The sequence below is a fragment of the Ornithorhynchus anatinus genome, chromosome X1, assembly GCF_004115215.2.
Source record: "Ornithorhynchus anatinus isolate Pmale09 chromosome X1, mOrnAna1.pri.v4, whole genome shotgun sequence".
In the NCBI taxonomy this organism is placed as follows: Eukaryota; Metazoa; Chordata; class Mammalia; order Monotremata; family Ornithorhynchidae; genus Ornithorhynchus; species Ornithorhynchus anatinus.
Window position 1 is genome coordinate 14955376 of NC_041749.1, and position 8506 is coordinate 14963881.

Consider the following 8506-nt stretch of genomic DNA (forward strand, 5'->3'; position numbering starts at 1 on the left):
TGGAGCAGGGACTGTGTCTGACCTGAATACCTTGAATCACTCATCCTATCCCATCTAGATTACTACATCAGCCTCCTTTCTAACCTCCCAACCTCCTGCTTCTACCCACTTCAGTCCATGCTTCACTCCACTGCCTAGATTATCTTTCTACAGAAACATTCAGGGCATGTCACACCCCTCCGAAAAATTCTCCAGTGGTTGCCTCTCCACCTCCATATCAAGAAAAACGCCTCACTATTGGCTTTAAAGCTCTCCATCACCTTGCTCCCCCCACCTCACCTCCCTTCTCTTCTTCTACATATCAGGCTGCCCACTTGGCTCCTCTGCTACTAACCTTCTTACTATGCCTCAGTCTTACCTGTCTCTCTGTCAACCCTGGGCCCATGTCCTGCCTCTGGCCTGGAACGCCTTCCCTCCTCAAATCTGCCAGGCAATTACTCTCCCCCTCTTCAAAGCCTTACTTACTTAAAAGCCTTTCTCCTCCAAGAAACCTTCCCAGACTAAGCCCCACTTTTCCTCATCTCCCACCCCCTTCCACATGACCCTGACTTGCCCACTTTGCTCTTCCCCAGTCCCAGCCCCACAGCATTTATATATATTCATACCTATATATACATATCTATATATATATAATTTTATTTATTTGTATTTATGTCTGTTTATTTGTGTTGGTAATGATAATAATAATAATGTTGGTAATTCTTAAGTGCTGAATATGGGCCAAGCACTGTTCTAAACCTTGGAGTAGATACAGGGTAATTAGATTGTCACACGTGAGGCTCACAGTCTTGATCCCCATTTGACAGATGAGGGAACTGAGGCACAAAGAGTGAAGTGCCTTGCCCAAGGTCACACAGCAGACAAGTAGCAGAGCTGGGATTAGAACCCATGACCTCTGATTCTCAAGCCCAGGCTCTTTCCACTAAGCCATGCTCCTCGTTGGTGTCTGTCTCCCCCACTCTAAACTGTGAGCTCATTGTGGGCTGGGATTGTCACTCTTTATTACTTATTGTACTTTCCCAAGCACTTAGTACAGTGAACTGCACATAGTAAGCGCTCAGTAAATATGATTGAATGGATGAATGAATGAATGACTAGCCTACTGGGGAACGTGCTCAGAAACCATTTTGGGTGAATTTGTACTTGACTAAAATAGTCTTCCTAGCCCAGATTTAGTTTAGCCTTATTACAAAGCTTTCCTGAGACATCAATTCTTTGCTTGTGAGTCTCTACTATGAGGCCTCCCAACCTTCCAGCATTCTTGGAGATACCCAAAAATCATTCAACTTAAAGGATGTTTACATTTCTGCTGTCAAACTTCAAGCATCATATCATCGTTTGGAAGGTCTCAAAATGAAGCCATCATATATTTCAGAACTTTGTCAATATGGCGTTATTAGCTCCTGCCACAGCAACAGCACAGTTATCTATGACAGTTCAAAAAGCACAGTTTTGAGAGTGTGTTTAATTCAAGAATACAAGTGGACAGAGCCAGCCAGACCTCTTCCAAAACCTTCTTACTTAGTAGTTTCAATTTTATTGCTGGTATTTTTGCCCCCCTTTAATAGGCAAGGCAGCTGACAACTGAATTAGTAGTCTCTCCTTAGTATGCCACTGGCTCATGACAATAGCCTAAGGGGTAAGATATAGATAACTGAGAACTTTTCTCACTGTTGTGATATATTTTTTCATTTGGTTAATAAGGCAATTGAAATGACATTCTGTCAGAGTGGTATATTGGAGTGAGTTTCTGTGCTGCCACTAGGACATGCAGTTTGCTTTAAGAGAAGGAAGGAAGGAAGAAGAGAAAGAGGAAAGGGGACAGTGAGAGAGAAAAAGAGAGTTAAAATGCATTTAACGGAAGTGACAAAGTGACATTACTCAGGTTTAAACACACATCAGTGTTTCTAAAGAACAGCTACTCTTTGTCTTTCTGTGACAATGAGGAGAATTTTAACCCACTCTATTCATCCCTATGAGTAGTCCCCAGAAAACCCAATCAGAGGAATTGATTATAAAGAACAGTAAGTATGAACTTGTAGAGGTCAGTGGGTATTTCCCCACTGACCCTTCCCCAGAATGGAGCTGTTTAATGAGGTTTCTGGTAAGACAGTTCTTCTTGCCCCTTCCACCTAGAAATCAAAGACTTTGCCCATTTATTTTCATGTTTGAGTTTATTGGGAACATTGCTGAGTTTAACTCTGCATTACCAGCTTGGCCTCTTCAGCTAAAGACCCTAATTTGTTTGACAGAGAGATTCCTGTTCTCAATACATAAACAATTGCCCTGAAGGGAGGGAAAAAAAATGGAAAGGGTGTTTGTTACCATCACAGATTGCTTCACTAGTGCATGTCACTGGTGATTCCCACTGGGTAGAAAGGCCTGTTATCTTCTGTTGCAGCTTATTAAACTCAAGACCCAAGTGCAATAATAATTGTGATAATGATATTTGAGGTATTTGTTAAGCAGTTACTATGTGTCAAGCACTGTACTACCCACTGGAGTGAATACAAGCAAATTGGGTTGGACACAGTCCCTGTCCCATGTGGGGCTCACAATCGTAATCCCCGTTTTACAGATGAGGTACCTGACGCACAGAAAAGTGAAGTGACTTGCCCAAGGACACACAGCACACAAATGTCTGAGCCAGGAATAGAACCCAGGTGATTCTGACTCCCAGGCAGAGGCTCTCGCCAAATGGCCACAGTGCTTCTCAGGTAATCCTCTGCAATGCTCACAGTTTGGACTACAGTTACCACTGGGTCATGAAAAGATCACCTCGATTGTCCCCTTCATATCTGGTTGAACCTTCTCTGGGGCGAAGGGGAGAGAAGTCCATTTCCTACCCCTCCTTGGGTTTCTTCAGTGAGATTGCCATAGTCCCAACCACTTAAGAGAATTTCCCATATGACAGGCATTCTTTTGACATCCCAGGAAATGGGATATGTCACATCTCTACAATGATGGGACATAGGCTTTCACAGAATCTTTTTGACAAATAGTCATAAATATTGATGGAGCCCCCTGTTGAGGAGGGAGGGGTCCTGAACTGAGCTGTCTCTCTATTCGTATCCCAACACTGGTCAACATCCAAGCCAAGGTGTGGCAGCTGGTGGCAATTGAGAGTCACATCCAAGCCGAGCTGTGGTGGTTGTTGGCAGTTAAGCTTACCCTGCTTTTATCCAGGTGCATCATGGATAGAGAGAGGTCAGAGACTTTCATTTGTCTTCCTCCTTACTCAAAGAAACTGTGTAAAACTCCACATAATATTTCCAAATTAAGGCAGTTCATTCATCTGATCTAGCTCTCTGCCTTCAAGAAGTTTGCCTTCTTCAAATGAAGTATCTAAATTCACACTTTAATGGTCATGTATTTTTAGGGTGAGATTGCAAAAGGACATTTTACCTGAAGGAGACTGCCTTAGTCTCTAATGACATAAACCAAGTCATAGTTTCTTTAGAGTTCCATTTGATCCAGCCCCAAACTACTATAGAGGTGAATAATTAAGGTAATCAGCAAATGGACTTTGACTATAATTGCAGGGTTCAGCATAATACTAAAGACTGCTGAGGTCTATCAGTCATGTTTGGGCATTGACCGCCTATCAAATGACTGAAAACAGAATGCTGAAAGTTCATCTGTTGATCAACCAATTATCTAATGTTCAATCATTGACACTTAAACCCTGTCCTCCTCCCAGTGCTATTTTAATCTAACCCTAGTCCAAACCCTCTTTCACACCAAAACTCTCTTACAAACTCTAATCCCAAACCTTGTCCTAACTATAATCTAATCCTAATTCTTACCCTGGCCTTAATGAGATTTTTTTGATGATTGAAGCTATTGACGGATTGATTAAAATTTTTAGAAACTTTGATGATTGGAATTTGTCAGCAGTTGAACTTTAGACATCTGGTTTTAACTGATCTGTTTCTCCCTCCTCGCTCTCACACAGGATAATTATTTCTGGGAAACCTCTTTAATTTCGACCAACATTTGGCAACCCTATAGCCCTGAATATTCAAACTAAAGTCAAGACGATATAGAAATTTTCCCTTTACTTGGAAGTGGAGTTAGAGGATATAAATTATCTGAGAGACAATAGCATGGGAGAGCAGGATGCATTCATTCTCAAGAGCTCCATATTCACTCCCTCCAACCCTTTGGCCCTTTGACACCACCTTCATTTTCAATGGATCGCTTTTTGTTTGTTGTTTCTCTGCTGGCCTTTTTTATTTTTATTTTCTTTGATGTTGTTAATCCTACTGATCTGTGCAGGTGACCAAGCTTTCATCCATAATCTGTAGCATTCAAATGAAAGGAATGCTCTATAGATTCTAGGATTTTCTGAGCACCTCGGATAAATCCTTCCCAGTTCCCTCATGAATGGATAAAACCATGAGCAGAGTGTGAAGTTAAATTGATCCCAATCAATGTGTCACATAGAATCAAATATTATTCACTGCCTGTCAACAAACAAGTAAATGTCCTTTTCTCCTCCCCACTCCCTCTCATCTTTTCTTTCTCCTTCTTAATCTATTTCCCTCTTGTTTTCCATGGCACCCCTTCTTTTCTGCTCTTTCTTTTTTCCCTTCCCCTCCTTCCCTTCTCTTCTGTTCTTCCTATCTTACTCCCTGACACCATCTCTCCTTCTCCTCCTCCTTTATTCTCCCCTTTCTCTCCCATCCTCCTTTCTTTTCCCCTTTCTCTTCTTTTTTCCTTGCCTCTTTCTTTCCTGTTAAGTGATCAAATGGGAGATTTTACCAAACAGTATATATTTCACAGGCAGGGATTTTCTTTCATTAGGGACAATGCAGCCTTTTCATTCCCTGAGATCATATTTTCACATCTCTTACTTCAACTGGATCCTTCTGAAACCCATGTGCTTGAGATTGTGTTACATTAAGAACAAGTATCATCATTTTTCATAGCAAACTTGGATATACCTTTAAAGAAAACAGATAGAATGGAAATAACTGCACTTTCTCCAGTCACATTAAACAAAAAGGTTAAGCTCCTACTGACAGGAAAGATGTATTTGCAAGTGATTAGCTATATTTCTATCATAGTGCTTGCCTGTGTTCTTCATTTGATGTTTAAACAAAGCTCTTGAACATGCTGGGTTGTATTCTCTTATGTTGATTTATAGGTAGAACTGAATTTTAAGCACAAAGGGTAGGTAGGCGCTAATAAAAAGCACAGACTTTCTTCCTGCTGGCTAGTGGGTGACTACGCTATAGTGTTTTCTGGCCTCAATCTGTCAAGAGCAGGTGTACAGAAGGAGAGTCCTTCAGGCACTGAGACCCAAACCATCCACAAAATGCTACACCTGTAGGATTTGGGACTCGGGTTCAAATCCTATTTTCTTTTTAAAGGAAAAGTTGAACACAAAATTATTTTTTGTAATAATGGCATGTGCCCAATATTTTTTTAGACTAGAAAGGGCATCAGGAAAGTCCAGTGCTTCAAGCAGAGGGACTGGAGGTACTGGCAGATGAGATTCAGACTGGATGTGGCAGAGGAAAGTTGAGGAGTTTAATAATTCCCCATTCAAGCTGACAGTATGGTATTAACTGAACACTTACTGGGGGCAAAGCAATATTCTCAGGGCTGGGATAGATACAGAATAGCCAGATCAGATACAGTCACTGTACCACAAGGGGCTCATAGGCTACGTGGGTGAGGATCAACACATATAGACAAGGGGAGCATTAAAATCTCAAATGAAGGGCAAAGATAGGAAGATTAAAACAATTTGGAGGGGGAGGTGGAGGGAGCAAGATTCCTCCCCTCTCCAGGTCCATCTTTGGTTCCAAGCTGCTGCAGCTACTCCAATATTCTAATAGCCCTAAAGGCTTTTAAAGTCTCCCAGCTCCTGTGGAGAAGGCTTGGGAATACTGGGTCTGAATCCCATAGTGACCAGGATTGGAGAGATAGGGCCAGGCCATAGTGATCCCCAGCAGACCCTGGGGCTCACGGGAACATGAGGAAGGCCAGATATTTAAAAATAAAAGGAGTGGCCATGGAGGTTGTATTAGTACCAGGTAGGGAACAGACGAGGGGAAAATTGGACTACCAGTATAAAATGGGATGAACTATATACCCACTTTCAAGGAGTAGAGAAATGCTTAGAACATTAGAAAAATGGCATGTCATTACTTGAGAAGCAGAGTGGACTACCGGAAAGACCACAGGTCTGGGTGTCAGGATACCTGGATTCTAATCCCCACTGCCCCACTTGTCTGCTGCGTGACCTTGGACAAGTCACATAACTTTTCTTCGTCTCTGTTTCTTTATGAGGAAAATGGGGATTGGATATCTGTTCTCCATCCCATTTAGATGGTGTGCCCCATATGGGACAGGGACTTTAACTACTATCTACCCCAGTGCTTAATACATTGCTTAACACGCAATAGGTGCTTGAGTGCCACAATTATTATTATTGCTTTGTTAAATAAATTTAACCTTTCAACAACACCTCCTTAGTTCAGTGTTCTGCACATGATAGGCATTCTGAACACCATCGTTTATTTGATCTGCTTGACAACTCATTGAGGCCACTGACTATTTCAACTAATAATTGTTCCTGGAGAACCATTCTTATAGTACCCAATGTTATTCACTTCATTCTATTTCCTGAATTGGCCTATTTCATTACCTTTTTTTATTAAATAGGCTCTGCCATGATGAACAGGATGATCAGCCATCAGGATAGTGGTATTTTTCTCTTTTCTCCCTCATCCTGAGACCTGGAAGTCCACTTATGTAAAACTAGTTAGAGGAATGAACTTCAGATTTCTAAAATGGAGCAAAGAAATCGTGCTAGGGAGGAAAAAAAATAATGAGAAAGTTAGGATGTCTTAGTGAGCAGTCAGAGTCATTTATGTAGAGTTTTTCCCTCCAGCAACCAAATGGAGCCCAAACAAGCCTATTTCTCTGAAACTTGCTCTATCCGCCATTCCATCGTGAAATACATTGTAATAATATCATAAAACAGCTTGAGATGAAGGAATATTCTGATTGACTGTTCAACATTCCAAAAGGGAAGATTAATATCTGTGAAACTCACAGCTGAAGCATTCTAATGCAAACTTGCAGATCGCAGGAATTGAAACAGTCTGCCAAAATAATTTATTTATATACAGAAAACGGGGGGAAATAGACATTTCATAATAGCAGCGAGTCCAGGGGATGCTGTTATCATGAGATAATCACATCCCGTGGGCATGGTAGCACTCAGCTGTGTCTCCCTGCCTTGTATTCCCCAGAGGAATCATTATCTCATGATAATAACCCTTATCGTGGCTTAGTGGGTAATAAAAAAAAATACTTTCTTCCCAAGTTCTTTGGGTACTTGGTGCATTATCTAACTTCCCTCCCTCTCTCCCCCACCCACATTTTTTGGTCACATGTGAGTTCCTAATTGGGGAACATCCTAACAGAAAAGTGTGAAAGATGCTGAAAATGTGCCAATTAATCAATCAGGCAATGACATTTATTAACCACTTACTATGTGTAGGGAACTGTACTAAGCACTTGGGAGAGTACAATACAACAATATAACAGACACATTCCGTGCCCACAGGGACAATCTGATGGAAGGACTCTTGGTGACAACAGGTCCAGGTTGACTGAGAAGTGGCCATGGGACACTGAGTTCGTTGCGTGCCCAGGCTATATTACCCACCTGAAAAAGCTGGACTCTGTAGCATGGCCTCAACCACACACTTCCCGTGGAGTTGGCCAGTTATTGTTCTGTCTTATAGTTTGAAAAAAATTTCCAAGGTAGTATGCTGTTCATGCAATTTGGATTCACAAATCGAATGTACTGTGTACTGTGAACCATCCACCGCTAATTTCTGATAAAGGTAGAAAGGGAATGTTGAGTGAAGGGCTCACAGGAAATAAAGTATAGAGGAACCTTAAAGTAATTATGTAGAAGGAAGCTCGCTGTGGGCGGGGAATGTGTCTGTTTATTATATTGTACTTTCCCAAGTACTTAGTACAGTGCTTTGAACACAGTATGCACTCAGTAAATACGATTGATTAAACGAATGAATGAATGAATGATTCAAAGCACTACTTTTTTTCTCTCGGTATGTACATATACCCCTCTCAGGGTCGCACCTGGAGAGTTTCCAGTTCTCTACCAGCCTCGACTATGGGAGGGAGAGTTAAGCAGAGGCATTTCCATTCCTAGTTTGGGCAGTGGCTAGCAGGTGGAAGGCAACCTGCTACAAGTTAAAACTCACTTGTGCTGGGAAGCAAGTGTCAGGGGAGAGAGTCGAAGATGCAGACTGAAATTTACTGCGTGGAAAGAGGCAGTAGTAAACGACTTCTGTATTTTTACGAAGAAAATTCTATGGATTCACTGCCAGAATGATTGCAGATGGAGATGGGGTGTTCTGGGAGAGATGTGTCCATGGTATCGCTATGGGTAGGAGATGACTCAACTGCATAAGGCAAAAAATGTATATATATTCTTTATTGCTTATTTTGTTCCTTT

The 8506-nt window shown here is 41.6% G+C and overlaps 1 non-coding gene across 1 annotated transcript; it reads left to right on the plus strand.

Moving 5' to 3' along the window:
* The first annotated feature begins 8109 nt into the window (after window positions 1–8109).
* On the plus strand, window positions 8110–8242 carry LOC114806787. Its single transcript, XR_003754849.1, has one exon. It is a non-coding gene; the product is annotated as a small nucleolar RNA SNORA7 (small nucleolar RNA).
* The last annotated feature ends 264 nt before the right edge of the window (window positions 8243–8506 follow it).